Source organism: Chiloscyllium punctatum, chromosome 22 (genome assembly GCF_047496795.1).
Source record: "Chiloscyllium punctatum isolate Juve2018m chromosome 22, sChiPun1.3, whole genome shotgun sequence".
Classification (NCBI taxonomy): Eukaryota; Metazoa; Chordata; class Chondrichthyes; order Orectolobiformes; family Hemiscylliidae; genus Chiloscyllium; species Chiloscyllium punctatum.
The window spans coordinates 18505667-18520774 of record NC_092760.1 but is presented as its reverse complement, the minus strand read 5'-3'; the positions used below and the strand labels follow the sequence as shown (position 1 = coordinate 18520774).

At 48.3% G+C, this 15108-nt stretch overlaps 1 protein-coding gene across 2 annotated transcripts in view; it reads left to right on the top strand.

The window, feature by feature from the left end:
• The window catches only part of LOC140493435 (complement C1q tumor necrosis factor-related protein 4-like), a 230833-nt gene that overhangs the window by 166105 nt on the left and 49620 nt on the right, over window positions 1–15108 (top strand). The window lies entirely within an intron of this gene.

The following is a 15108-nucleotide window of genomic DNA, read 5'->3' as shown; positions in this document are numbered from 1 at the left end:
TGTGTACGCTCAGGTTAATATGTGTGTGTACGCTCAGGTTACTGTGTGTGTGTGTATGCTCAGGTTACTGTGTGTGTGCACGCTCAGGTTACTGTGTGTGTACGCTCAGATTACTGTGTGTGTGTACGCTCAGGTGACTGTTTGTGTATACGCTCAGGTTGCTGTGTGTGTGTACGCTCAGATTACTGTGTGTACGCTCAGGTTACTGTGAGCGTGTACGCTCAGTTTACTGTGTGTGTACGCTCAGGGAACTGTGTGTGTGTACGCTCAGGGTACTGTGTGTGTGTACGCTTAGGTTACTGTGTGTGTGTACGCTTAGGTTACTGTGTGTGTGTATGCTCAGATGACTGTGTGTGTACGGTCAGGTTAATGTGTGTGTGTACGCTCAGGTTACTGTGTGTGTGTAGGCTCAGATTAGTGTGTGTGTGTACGCTCAGGTTACTGTGTGTGTGTACGCTCAGGTTACTCTGTGTGTGTACGCTCAGGTTACTGTGTGTGTGTACGCTCATGTTACTGGATGTGTGTACGCTCAGATTACTGTGTGTGTGTACGCTCAGGTTACTGTGTGTGTGTACGCTCAGGTTGCTGTGTGTAGACGCACAGGTTACTGTGTGTGTGTATGCTCAGGTTTCTGTGTGTGTACGCTCAGGTTACTGTGTGTGTACGCTCAGGTTACTGTGTGTGTGTACGCTCAGGTTACTGTGTGTGTGTAAGCTCAGGTTACTGTGTGTGTACGCTCAGGTTACTGTGTGTGTGTACGCTCAGGTTACTGTGTGTGTACGCTCAGGTTACTGTGTGTGTGTGTACGCTCAGATTACTGTGTGTGTATATGCTCAGGTTACTGTGTGTGTATGCTAAGGTTACTGTGTGTGTGTACGCTCAGGTTACTGTGTGTGTGTACGCTCAGGTTACTGTGTGTGTGTATGCTCAGGTTACTGTGTGTGTGTGTACGCTCAGATTACTGTGTGTGTGTACGCTCAGGTTACTGTTTGTGTGTACGCTCAGGTTAATATGTGTGTGTACGCTCAGATTACTGTGTGTGTGTGTACGCTCAGGTTAATATGTGTGTGTACGCTCAGATTACTGTGTGTGTACGCTCAGGTTACTGTGAGCGTGTACGCTCAGGTTACTGTGTGTGTGTACGCTCAGGGAACTGTGTGTGTGTACGCTGAGGTTACTGTGTGTGTGTACGCTCAGGTTACTCTGAGTGTGTACGCTCAGGTACTGTGTGTGTGTACACTCAGGTTACAGTGTGTGTGTACGCTCGGATTACTGTGTGTGTACGCTCAGGTTACTGTGAGTGTGTACGCTCAGGTTACTGTGTGTGTGCGCTCTGGGAACTGTGAGTGTGTACGCTCAGATTACTGTGTGTGTGTACGCTCAGGTTACTGTGTGTGTGTACGCTCAGGTTACTTTGTGTGTGTACGCTCATGTTACTGTGTGTGTAAGCTCAGGTTACTGTGTGTGTATGTATGCTCAGGTTACTGTGTATGTGTACGCTCAGGTTACTGTGTGTGTGTACGCTCAGGTTACTGTGTGTGTGTATGCTCAGGTTACTGTGTGTGTGTAGGCTCAGGTTACTGTGTGTGTGTACGCTCAGGTTACTGTGTGTGTACGGTCAGGTTACTGTGTGTGTACGGTCAGGTTAATGTGTGTGTGTACCCTCAGGTTACTGTGTGTGTTTACGCTCAGGTTACTGTATGTGTTCGCTCAGGGAACTGTGTGTGTGTGTACGCTCAGGTTACTGTGTGTGTGTAGGCTCAGATTACTGTGTGTGTGTACGCTCAGGTTACTGTGTGTGTGTACGCTCAGGTTACTGTGTGTGTGTACGCTCAGGTTACTGTGTGTATGTACGCTCAGGTTACTGTGTGTGTGTACGCTCAGGTTACTGTGTGTGTGTACGCTCAGATTACTGTGTGTGTGTACGCTCAGGTTGCTGTGTGTACACTCAGGTTGCTGTGTGTGTGTACGCTCGGATTACTGTGTGTGTACGCTCAGGTTACTGTGAGCGTGTACGCTCAGTTTACTGTGTGTGTGTGTACGCTCAGATTACTGTGTGTGTGTACGCTCAGGTTACTGTGTGTGTGTGCCCTCAGGTTCCTGTGTGTGTGTACGCTCAGATTACTGTGTGTGTGTACGCTCAGGTTACTGTGTGTGTGTCCGCTCAGGTTACTGTGTGTGTACGTACAGGTTACTGTGTGTGTGTATGCTCAGGTTTCTGTGTGTGTACGCTCAGGTTACTGTGTGTGTGTACGCTCAAGTTACTGTGTGTGTACGCTCAGGTTACTGTGTGTGTGTACTCTCAGGTTACTGTGTGTGTGTATGCTCAGGTTTCTGTGTGTGTACGCTCAGGTTACTGTGTGTGTGTACGCTGAGGTTACTGTATGTGTGTACGCTCAGGTTACTCTGAGTGTGTACGCTCAGGTTACTGTGTGTGTGTACACTCAGGTTACAGTGTGTGTGTACGCTCGGATTACTGTGTGTGTACGCTCAGGTGACTGTGAGTGTGTACGCTCAGGTTACTGTGTGTGTGCGCTCTGGGAACTGTGTGTGTGTACGCTCAGATTACTGTGTGTGTGTACGCTCAGGTCACTGTGTGTGTGTACGCTCAGGTTACTTTGTGTGTGTACGTTCATGTTACTGTGTGTGTACGCTCAGGTTACTGTGTGTGTGTGTATGCTCAGGTTACTGTGTGTGTGTACGCTCAGGTTACTCTGTGAGTGTGTCCGCTCAGGTTACTGTGTGTGTGTACGCTCAGGTTACTGTGTGTGTGTACGCTCAGGTTACTGTGTGTGTGTACGCTCAGGTTACTGTGTGTGTGTACGCTCATGTTACTGTGAGTGTGTACGCTCAGGTTACTGTGTGTGTGTACGCTCAGGTTACTGTGTGTGTGTGTATGCTCAGGTTACTGTGTGTGTGTACGCTCAGGTTACTGTGTGTGTGTACTCTCAGGTTACTGTGTGTGTGCACGCTCAGGTTACTGTGTGTGTGTACGCTCAGATTACTGTGTGTGTGTACGCTCAGATTACTGTGTGTGTGTACGCTCAGATTACTGTGTGTGTGTACGCTCAGGTTACTTTGTGTGTACACGCTCATGTTACTGTGAGTGTGTACGCTCAGGTTACTGTGTGTGTGTGTACGCTCAGGTTACTGTGTGTGTGTACGCTCAGGTTACTGTGTGTGTGTATGCTCAGATTACTGTGTGTGTACGCTCAGGTTAATATGTGTGTGTACGCTCAGATTACTGTGTGTGTCCGCTCAGGTTACTGTGAGCGTGTACACTCAGGTTACTGTGTGTGTGTACGCTCAGGTTAATATGTGTGTGTACGCTCAGATTACTGTGTGTGTACGCTCAGGTTACTGTGAGTGTGTACGCTCAGGTTACTGTGTGTGTACGCTCAGGGAACTGTGTGTGTGTACGCTCAGGTTACTGTGTGTGTACGCTCAGATTACTGTGTGTGTGTGTATGCTCAGGTTACTGTGTGTGTGTACGCTCAGGTTACTGTGTGTGTGTACGCTCGGATTACTGTGTGTGTACGCTTAGATTACTGTGTGTGTGTACGCTCAGGTTACTGTGTGTGTGTACGCTCAGGTTACTTTGTGTGTGTACGCTCATGTTACTGTGTGTGTACGCTCAGGTTACTGTGTGTGTGTATGCTCAGGTTACTGTGTGTGTGTACGCTCAGCTTACTGTGCGTGTGTGTATGCTCAAGTTAATTTGTGTGTGTACGCTCAGATTACTGTGTGTGAGTACGCTCAGGTTACTGTGTGTGTGTACGCTCAGATTACTGTGTGTGTATGCTCAGGTTACTGTGAGTGTGTACGGTCAGTTTACTGTGTGTGTGTACGCTCATGTTACTGTGTGTGTGTACGCTCAGATTACTGTGTGTGTGTACGCTCAGGTTACTGTGTGTGTGTACGCTCAGGTTGCTGTGTGTGTGTACGCTCAGATTACTGTGTGTGTGTACGCTCAGGTTACTGTGTGTGTGTATGCTCAGGTTACTGTGTGTGTGTATGCTCAGGTTACTGTGTGTGTGTACCCTCAGGTTACTGTGTGTGTGTACGCTCAGATTACTGTGTGTGTGTACGCTCAGGTTACTGTATGTGTGTATGCTCAGGTTACTGTGTGTGTGTGTACGCTCAGATTACTGTGTGTGTGTACGCTCAGGTTACTGTTTGTGTGTACGCTCAGGTTAATATGTGTGTGTACGCTCAGATTACTGTGTGTGTGTGTACGCTCAGGTTAATATGTGTGTGTACGCTCAGATTACTGTGTGTGTACGCTCAGGTTACTGTGAGCGTGCACGCTCAGGTTACTGTGTGTGTACGCTCAGGGAACTGTGTGTGTGTACGCTGAAGTTACTGTGTGTGTGTACGCTCAGGTTACTCTGAGTGTGTACACTCAGGTTACTGTGTGTGTGTACACTCAGGTTACAGTGTGTGTGTACGCTCGGATTACTGTGTGTGTACGCTCAGGTGACTGTGAGTGTGTACGCTCAGGATACTGTGTGTGTGCGCTCTGGGAACTGTGTGTGTGTACGCTCAGATTACTGTGTTTGTGTACGCTCAGGTTACTGTGTGTGTGTACGCTCAGGTTACTTTGTGTGTGTACGTTCATGTTACTGTGTGTACGCTCAGGTTACTCTGAGTGTGTACGCTCAGGTTACTGTGTGTTTGTACACTCAGGTTACAGTGTGTGTGTACGCTCGGATTACTGTGTGTGTACGCTCAGGTTACTGTGAGTGTGTACGCTCAGGTTACTGCGTGTGTGCGCTCTGGGAACTGTGTGTGTGTACGCTCAGATTACTGTGTGTGTGTACGCTCAGGTTACTGTGTGTGTGTACGCTCAGGTTACTTTGTGTGTGTACGCTCAGGTTACTGAGTGTGTACGCTCAGGTTACTGTGTGTGTGTATGCTCAGGTTACTGTGTGTGTGTACGCTCAGGTTACTGTGTGTGTGTACGCTCAGGTTACTGTGTGTGTGTACGCTCAGATTACTGTGTGTGTCCGGTCAGGTTAATGTGTGTGTGTACCCTCAGATTACTGTGTGTGTGTACGCTCAGGTTACTGTGTGTGTGTACGCTCAGGTTACTGTGTGTGTGTACGCTCAGGTTACTGTGTGTACGTACGCTCAGGTTACTGTGTGTGTACGCTCAGGTTACTGTGTGTACGTACGCTCAGGTTACTGTGTGTGTACGCTCAGGTTACTGTGTGTGTGTACGCTCAGATTACTGTGTGTGTATGCTCAGGTTACTGTGAGTGTGTACGGTCAGTTTACTGCGTGTGTGTACGCTCATGTTACTGTGTGTGTGTACGCTCAGATTACTGTGTGTGTGTACGCTCAGGTTACTGTGTGTGTGTACGCTCAGGTTGCTGTGTGTAGACGCACAGGTTACTGTGTGTGTGTATGCTCAGGTTTCTGTGTGTTTACACTCAGGTTACTGTGTGTGTACGCTCAGGTTGCTGTGTGTGTACGCTCAGGTTACTGTGTGTGTGTACACTCAGGTTACAGTGTGTGTGTACGCTCGGATTACTGTGTGTGTACGCTCAGGTTACTGTGAGCGTGTACGCTCAGTTTACTGTGTGTTTGTGTACGCTCAGGTTACTGTGTGTGTACGGTCAGGTTAATGTGTGTGTGTACGCTCAGATTACTGTGTGTGTCTGTACACTCAGGTTAATATGTGTGTGTACGCTCAGATTACTGTGTGTGTACGCTCAGGTTACTGTGAGCGTGTACGCTCAGGTTACTGTGTGTGTACGCTCAGGGAACTGTGTGTGTGTACGCTGAGGTTACTGTGTGTGTGTACGCTCAGGTTACTGTGTGTGTACGCTCAGGTTACTGTGAGTGTGTACGCTCAGGTTACTGTGTGTGTGCGCTCTGGGAACTGTGTGTGTGTACGCTCAGATTACTGTGTGTGTGTACGCTCAGGTTACTGTGTGTGTGCACGCTCAGGTTACTTTGTGTGTGTACGTTCATGTTACTGTGTGTGTACGCTCAAGTTACTGTGTGTGTGTGTATGCTCAGGTTACTGTGTGTGTGTACGCTCAGGTTACTGTGTGTGTGTATGCTCAGGTTACTGTGTGTGTGTACGCTCAGGTTACTGTGTGTGTGTACGCTCAGGTTACTGTGTGGGTGTACGCTCAGGTTACTGTGTGTGTGTACGCTCAGGTTACTGTGTGTGTGTACGCTCATGTTACTGTGAATGTGTACGCTCAGGTTACTGTGTGTGTGTACGCTCAGGTTACTGTGTGTGTGTGTATGCTCAGTTTACTGTGTGTGTGTACGCTAAGGTTACTGTGTGTGTGTACGCTAAGGTTACTGTGTGTGTGTACGCTCAGGTTACTGTGTGTGTGTACGCTCAGATTACTGTGTGTGTGTACGCTCAGATTACTGTGTGTGTGTACGCTCAGGTTACTTTGTGTGTACACGCTCATGTTACTGTGAGTGTGTACGCTCAGGTTACTGTGTGTGTGTGTACGCTCACGTTACTGTGTGTGTGTACGCTCGGATTACTGTGTGTGTACGCTCAGGTTACTGTGAGTGTGTACACTCAGGTTACTGTGTGTGTGCGCTCTGGGAACTGTGTGTGTGTACTCTCAGGTTACTGCGTGTGTGTACGCTCAGATTACTGTGTGTGTGTACGCTCAGGTTACTGTGTGTGTGTACGCTCAGGTTACTGTGTGTGTGTACACTCAGGTTACTGTGTGTGTGTAGGCTCAGGTTACTGTCTGTGTGTAGGCTCAGATTACTGTGTGTGTGTACGCTCAGGTTACTGTATGTGTGTACGCTCAGGTTACTGTGTGTGTGTACGCTCAGGTTACTGTGAGTGTGTACGGTCAGTTTACTGTGTGTGTGTACGCTCAGGTTACTGTGTGTGTGTACGCTCAGGTTACTGTGTGTGTGTACGCTCAGGTTACTGTGTGTGTGTACGATCAGTTTACTGTGTGTGTGTACGCTCAGGTTACTGTGTGTGTGTACGCTCAGGTTGCTGTGTGTAGACGCACAGGTTACTGTGTGTGTGTACGCTCAGGTTAATATGTGTGTGTACGCTCAGATTACTGTGTGTGTGTGTACGCTCAGGTTAATATGTGTGTGTACGCTCAGATTACTGTGTGTGTACGCTCAGGTTACTGTGAGCGTGTATGCTCAGGTTACTGTGTGTGTACGCTCAGGGAACTGTGTGTGTGTACGCTGAGGTTACTGTGTGCGTGTGTACGCTCAGGTTACTCTGAGTGTGTACGCTCAGGTTACTGTGTGTGTGTACACTCAGGTTACAGTGTGTGTGTACGCTCGGATTACTGTGTGTGTACGCTCAGGTGACTGTGAGTGTGTACGCTCAGGTTACTGTGTGTGTGCGCTCTGGGAACAGTGTGTGTGTACGCTCGGATTACTGTGTGTGTACGCTCAGATTACTGTGTGTGTGTACGCTCAGGTTACTGTGTGTGTGTACGCTCAGGTTACTTTGTGTGTGTACGCTCATGTTACTGTGTGTGTACGCTCAGGTTACTGTGTGTGTGTGTGTATGCTCAGGTGACTGTGTGTGTGTACGCTCAGGTTACTGTGTGTGTACGCTCAGGTTACTGTGTGTGTGTACGCTCAGGTTACTGTGTGTGTGTACGCTCAGGTTACTGTGTGTGTGTACGCTCATGTTACTGTGAGTGTGTATGCTCAGGTTACTGTGTGTGTGTACGCTCAGGTTACTGTTTGTGTGTGTATGCTCAGGTTACTGTGTGTGTGTACGCTCAGGTTACTGTGTGTGTGTACTCTCAGGTTACTGTGTGTGTGCACGCTCAGGTTACTGTGTGTGTGTACGATCAGATTACTGTGTGTGTGTACGCTCAGGTTACTGTGTGTGTGTACGCTCAGGTTACTTTGTGTGTACACGCTCATGTTACTGTGAGTGTGTACGCTCAGGTTACTGTGTGTGTGTGTACGCTCAGGTTACTGTGTGTGTGTACGCTCGGATTACTGTGTGTGTACGCTCAGGTTACTGTGAGTGTGTACACTCAGGTTACTGTGTGTGTGCGCTCTGGGAACTGTGTGTGTGTACGCTCAGATTACTGTGTGTGTGTACGCTCAGGTTACTCTTTGTGTGTACGCTCAGGTTGCTGTGTGTGTGTACGCTCAGGTTACAGTGTGTGTGTACGCTCGGATTACTGTGTGTGTACGATCAGGTTACTGTGAGTGTGTACGATCAGGTTACTGTGAGCGTGCGCTCTGGGAACTGTGTGTGTGTACGCTCAGATTACTGTGTGTGTGTATACGCTCAGGTTACTGTGTGTGTGTACGCTCAGATTACTGTGTGTGTGTACGCTCAGATTACTGTGTGTGTGTATGCTCAGGTTACTTTGTGTGTACACGCTCATGTTACTGTGAGTGTGTACGCTCAGGTTACTGTGTGTGTGTGTACGCTCAGGTTACTGTGTGTGTGTGTATGCTCAGGTTACTGTGTGTGTGTACGCTCAGGTTACTGTGTGTGTGTTTATGCTCAGGTTACTGTGTGTGTGTACGCTCAGGTTACTGTGTGTGTGTACGCTCAGGTTACTGTGTGTGTGTACGCTCATGTTACTGTGAGTGTGTATGCTCATGTTACTTTGTGTGTGTACGCTCAGGTTACTGTGTGTGTGTGTATGCTCAGGTTACTGTGTGTGTGTATGCTCAGGTTACTGTATGTGTGTACGCTCAGGTTACTGTGTGTGTGCACGCTCAGGTTACTTTGTGTGTACACGCTCATGTTACTGTGAGTGTGTACGCTCAGGTTACTGTGTGTGTGTGTACGCTCAGGTTACTGTGTGTGTGTACGCTCGGATTACTGTGTGTGTACGCTCAGGTTACTGTGAGTGTGTACACTCAGGTTACTGTGTGTGTGCGCTCTGGGAACTGTGTGTGTGTACGCTCAGATTACTGTGTGTGTGTACGCTCAGGTTACTGTTTGTGTGTACGCTCAGGTTGCTGTGTGTGTGTGTACGCTCAGGTTAATATGTGTGTGTACGCTCAGATTACTGTGTGTGTGTCCGCTGAGGTTAATATGTGTGTGTACGCTCAGATTACTGTGTGTGTCCGCTCAGGTTAATATGTGTGTGTACGCTCAGATTACTGTGTGTGTCCGCTCAGGTTACTGTGTGTGTGTACTCTCAGGTTACTGTGAGCGTGTACGCTCAGGTTACTGTGTGTGTGTACGCTCAGGGAACTGTGTGTGTGTACGCTCAGGTTACTGTGTGTGTGTACGCTCAGATTACTGTGTGTGTGTACGCTCAGGTTACTGTGTGTGTGTACGCTCAGGGAACTGTGTGTGTGTACGCTCAGGTTACTGTGTGTGTGTACGCTCAGGTTACTGTGTGTGTGTACGCTCAGGTTACTGTGTGTGTGTACGCTCAGATTACTGTGTGTGTATGCTCAGGTTACTGTGAGTGTGTACGGTCAGGTTAATGTGTGTGTGTATGCTCAGGTTACTGTGTGTGTGTACGCTCAGATTACTGTGTGTGTGTATGCTCAGGTTACTGTGTGTGTGTACGCTCAGGTTACTGTGTGTGTGTACGCTCAGGTTACTGTGTGTGTGTACGCTCAGGTTACTGTGTGTGTGTACGCTCAGATTACTGTGTGTGTGTACGCTCAGGTTACTGTGTGTGTGTATGCTCAGGTTACTGTGTGTGTGTACGCTCAGGTTACTGTGTGTGTGTACGCTCAGATTACTGTGTGTGTGTATGCTCAGGTTACTGTGTGTGTGTACGCTCAGGTTACTGTGTGTGTGTACGCTCAGGTTACTGTGTGTATGTACGCTCAGGTTACTGTGTGTGTGTATGCTCAGGTTACTGTGTGTGTGTACGCTCAGATTACTGTGTGTGTGTATGCTCAGGTTACTGTGTGTGTGTACGCTCAGGTTACTGTGTGTGTGTACGCTCAGATTACTGTGTGTGTATGCTCAGGTTACTGTGAGTGTGTACGGTCAGGTTAATGTGTGTGTGTACGCTCATGTTACTGTGTGTGTGTACGCTCAGATTACTGTGTGTGTGTGTACGCTCAGGTTACTGTGTGTATGTACGCTCAGGTTGCTTTGTGTTGACGCTCTGGTTACTGTGTGTGTGTACGCTCAGGTTACTGTGTGTGTGTGTACGCTCAGGTTACTGTTTGTGTGTCCGCTCAGGTTAATATGTGTGTGTACGCTCAGATTACTGTGTGTGTGTGTACGCTCAGGTTAATATGTGTGTGTACGCTCAGATTACTGTGTGTGTACGCTCAGGTTACTGTGAGCGTGTACGCTCAGGTTACTGTGTGTGTACGCTCAGGTTACTGTGTGTGTGTATGCTCAGGTTACTGTGTGTGTGTGTACGCTCAGATTACTGTGTGTGTGTACGCTCAGGTTACTGTTTGTGTGTACGCTCAGGTTAATATGTGTGTGTACGCTCAGATTACTTTGTGTGTGTGTACGCTCAGGTTAATATGTGTGTGTACGCTCAGATTACTGTGTGTGTATGCTCAGGTTACTGTGAGCGTGTACGCTCAGGTTACTGTGTGTGTACGCTCAGGGAACTGTGTGTGTGTACGCTGAGGTTATTGTGTGTGTGTACGCTCAGGTTACTCTGAGTGTGTACGCTCAGGTTACTGTGTGTGTGTACACTCAGGTTGCAGTGTGTGTGTACGCTCGGATTACTCTGTGTGTACGCTCAGGTTACTGTGAGTGTGTACGCTCAGGTTACTGTGTGTGTGTACGCTCAGGTTACTGTGGGTGTGTACGCTCAGGTTACTGTGTGTGTGTACGCTCAGGTTACTGTGTGTGTGTATGCTCAGGTTACTGTGTGTGTGTACGCTCAGTTTACTGTGTGTGTGTATGCTCAGGTTACTGTGTGTGTGTGTATGCTCAGGTTACTGTGTGTGTGTACGCTCAGGTTACTGTGTGTGTGTATGCTCAGGTTACTGTGTGTGTGTGTACGCTCAGGTTACTGTGTGTGTGTATGCTCAGGTTACTGTGTGTGTGTACGCTCAGGTTACTGTGTGTGTGTACGCTCAGGTTACTGTGTGTGTGTACGCTCAGGTTACTGTGTGTGTGTACGCTCAGGTTACTGTGAGTGTGTACGGTCAGTTTACTGTGTGTGTGTACGCTCAGGTTACTGTGTGTGTGTACGCTCAGGTTACTGTGTGTGTGTACGCTCAGGTTACTGTGTGTGTGTACGCTCAGGTTACTGTGTGTGTGTACGATCAGTTTACTGTGTGTGTGTACGCTCAGGTTACTGTGTGTGTGTACGCTCAGGTTGCTGTGTGTAGACGCACAGGTTACTGTGTGTGTGTACGCTCAGGTTAATATGTGTGTGTACGCTCAGATTACTGTGTGTGTGTGTGTACGCTCAGGTTAATATGTGTGTGTACGCTCAGATTACTGTGTGTGTACGCTCAGGTTACTGTGAGCGTGTATGCTCAGGTTACTGTGTGTGTACGCTCAGGGAACTGTGTGTGTGTACGCTGAGGTTACTGTGTGTGTGTGTACGCTCAGGTTACTCTGAGTGTGTACGCTCAGGTTACTGTGTGTGTGTACACTCAGGTTACAGTGTGTGTGTACGCTCGGATTACTGTGTGTGTACGCTCAGGTGACTGTGAGTGTGTACGCTCAGGTTACTGTGTGTGTGCGCTCTGGGAACAGTGTGTGTGTACGCTCGGATTACTGTGTGTGTACGCTCAGATTACTGTGTGTGTGTACGCTCAGGTTACTGTGTGTGTGTACGCTCAGGTTACTTTGTGTGTGTACGCTCATGTTACTGTGTGTGTACGCTCAGGTTACTGTGTGTGTGTGTGTATGCTCAGGTTACTGTGTGTGTGTACGCTCAGGTTACTGTGTGTGTGTACGCTCAGGTTACTGTGTGTGTGTACGCTCAGGTTACTGTGTGTGTGTACGCTCATGTTACTGTGAGTGTGTATGCTCAGGTTACTGTGTGTGTGTACGCTCAGGTTACTGTTTGTGTGTGTATGCTCAGGTTACTGTGTGTGTGTACGCTCAGGTTACTGTGTGTGTGTACTCTCAGGTTACTGTGTGTGTGCACGCTCAGGTTACTGTGTGTGTGTACGCTCAGATTACTGTGTGTGTGTACGCTCAGGTTACTGTGTGTGTGTACGCTCAGGTTACTTTGTGTGTACACGCTCATGTTACTGTGAGTGTGTACGCTCAGGTTACTGTGTGTGTGTGTACGCTCAGGTTACTGTGTGTGTGTACGCTCGGATTACTGTGTGTGTACGCTCAGGTTACTGTGAGTGTGTACACTCAGGTTACTGTGTGTGTGCGCTCTGGGAACTGTGTGTGTGTACGCTCAGATTACTGTGTGTGTGTACGCTCAGGTTACTCTTTGTGTGTACGCTCAGGTTGCTGTGTGTGTGTACGCTCAGGTTACAGTGTGTGTGTACGCTCGGATTACTGTGTGTGTACGATCAGGTTACTGTGAGTGTGTACGATCAGGTTACTGTGAGCGTGCGCTCTGGGAACTGTGTGTGTGTACGCTCAGATTACTGTGTGTGTGTATACGCTCAGGTTACTGTGTGTGTGTACGCTCAGATTACTATGTGTGTGTACGCTCAGATTACTGTGTGTGTGTACGCTCAGGTTACTTTGTGTGTACACGCTCATGTTACTGTGAGTGTGTACGCTCAGGTTACTGTGTGTGTGTGTACGCTCAGGTTACTGTGTGTGTGTGTATGCTCAGGTTACTGTGTGTGTGTACGCTCAGGTTACTGTGTGTGTGTTTATGCTCAGGTTACTGTGTGTGTGTACGCTCAGGTTACTGTGTGTGTGTACGCTCAGGTTACTGTGTGTGTGTACGCTCATGTTACTGTGAGTGTGTATGCTCATGTTACTTTGTGTGTGTACGCTCAGGTTACTGTGTGTGTGTGTATGCTCAGGTTACTGTGTGTGTGTACGCTCAGGTTACTGTATGTGTGTACGCTCAGGTTACTGTGTGTGTGTACGCTCAGGTTACTGTGTGTGTGTACGCTCAGATTACTGTGTGTGTGTACGCTCAGGTTACTGTGTGTGTGTACGCTCAGGTTACTGTATGTGTGTACGCTCAGGTTACTGTGTGTGTGCACGCTCAGGTTACTGTGTGTGTGTACGCTCAGATTACTGTGTGTGTGTACGCTCAGATTACTGTGTGTGTGTATGCTCAGGTTACTTTGTGTGTACACGCTCATGTTACTGTGAGTGTGTACGCTCAGGTTACTGTGTGTGTGTGTACGCTCAGGTTACTGTGTGTGTGTACGCTCGGATTACTGTGTGTGTACGCTCAGGTTACTGTGAGTCTGTACACTCAGGTTACTGTGTGTGTGCGCTCTGGGAACTGTGTGTGTGTACGCTCAGATTACTGTGTGTGTGTACGCTCAGGTTACTGTTTGTGTGTACGCTCAGGTTGCTGTGTGTGTGTGTACGCTCAGGTTAATATGTGTGTGTACGCTCAGATTACTGTGTGTGTGTCCGCTGAGGTTAATATGTGTGTGTACGCTCAGGTTACTGTGTGTGTCGACGCTTAGGTTACTGTGTGTGTGTACGCTCAGGTTACTGTGTGTGTGTACACTCAGGTTACTGTGTGTGTGTACACTCAGGTTACTGTGAGCGTGTGCGCTCAGGTTACTGTGTGTGTGTGTACGCTCAGGTTATTGTGTGTGTGTGCGCTCAGGTTACTGTGTGTGTGTACGCTCAGATTACTGTGTGTGTGTACGCTCAGGTTACTGTGTGTGTGTACGCTCAGGGAACTGTGTGTGTATACGCTCAGGTTACTGTGTGTGTGTACGCTCAGGTTACTGTGTGTGTGTACGCTCAGGTTACTGTGTGTGTGTACGCTCAGGTTACTGTGTGTGTGTATGCTCAGGTTACTGTGTGTGTGTACGCTCAGGTTACTGTGTGTGTGTATGCTCAGGTTACTGTGTGTGTGTGTATGCTCAGGTTACTGTGTGTGTGTACGCTCAGGTTACTGTGTGTGTGTATGCTCAGGTTACTGTGTGTGTGTGTACGCTCAGGTTACTGTGTGTGTGTATGCTCAGGTTACTGTGTGTGTGTACGCTCAGGTTACTGTGTGTGTGTATGCTCAGGTTACTGTGTGTGTGTACGCTCAGGTTACTGTGTGTGTGTACGCTCAGGTTACTGTGTGTGTGTACGCTCAGGTTACTGTGTGTGTATACGCTCAGGTTACTGTGTGTGTGTACGCTCAGGTTACTGTGTGTGTGTACGCTCAGGTTACTGTGTGTGTGTACTCTCAGGTTACTGTGTGTGTATACGCTCAGGTTACTGTGTGTGTGTACGCTCAGGTTACTGTGTGTGTGTACGCTCAGGTTACTGTGTGTGTGTACGCTCAGGTTACTGTGTGTGTAGGCTCTGGTTACTGTGTGTGTGTACACTCAGGTTACTGTGTGTGTATGCTCAGGTTACTGTGTGTGTGTCCTCTCAGGTTACTGTGTGTGTGCACGCTCAGTTTATTTTGTGTGTGTACGCTCAGGTTACTGTGTGTGTGTACGCTCAGGTTACTGTGTGTGTGTACGCTCAGGTTACTGTGTGTGTGTACGCTCAGGTTACTGTGTGTGTACACTCAGGTTACTGTGTGTGTACGCTCAGGTTACTGTGTGTGTGTACGCTCAGGTTACTGTGCGTGTGTACGCTCAGGTTACTGTGTGTGTGTACGCTCAGGTTACTGTGTGTGTGTACGCTCAGGTTACTGTGTGTGTGTACGCTCAAATTACTCTGTGTGTACGCTCAGGTTACTGTGAGTGTGTACGCTCAGGTTACTGTGTGTGTGTACACCAAGGTTACTGTGTGTGTGTACGCTCAGGTTACTGTGTGTGTGTACGCTCAGGTTACTGTGTGTGTGTACGCTCAGATTACTGTGTGTGTGTACGCTCAGATTACTGTGTGTGTGTACGCTCAGGTTACTTTGTGTGTACACGCTCATGTTACTGTGAGTGTGTACGCTCAGGTTACTGTGTGTGTGTGTACGCTCACGTTACTGTGTGTGTGTACGCTCGGATTACTGTGTGTGTACGCTCAGGTTACTGTGAGTGTGTACACTCAGGTTACTGTGTGTGTGCGCTCTGGGAACTGTGTGTGTGTACGCTCAGGTTACTGCGTGTGTGTACGCTCAG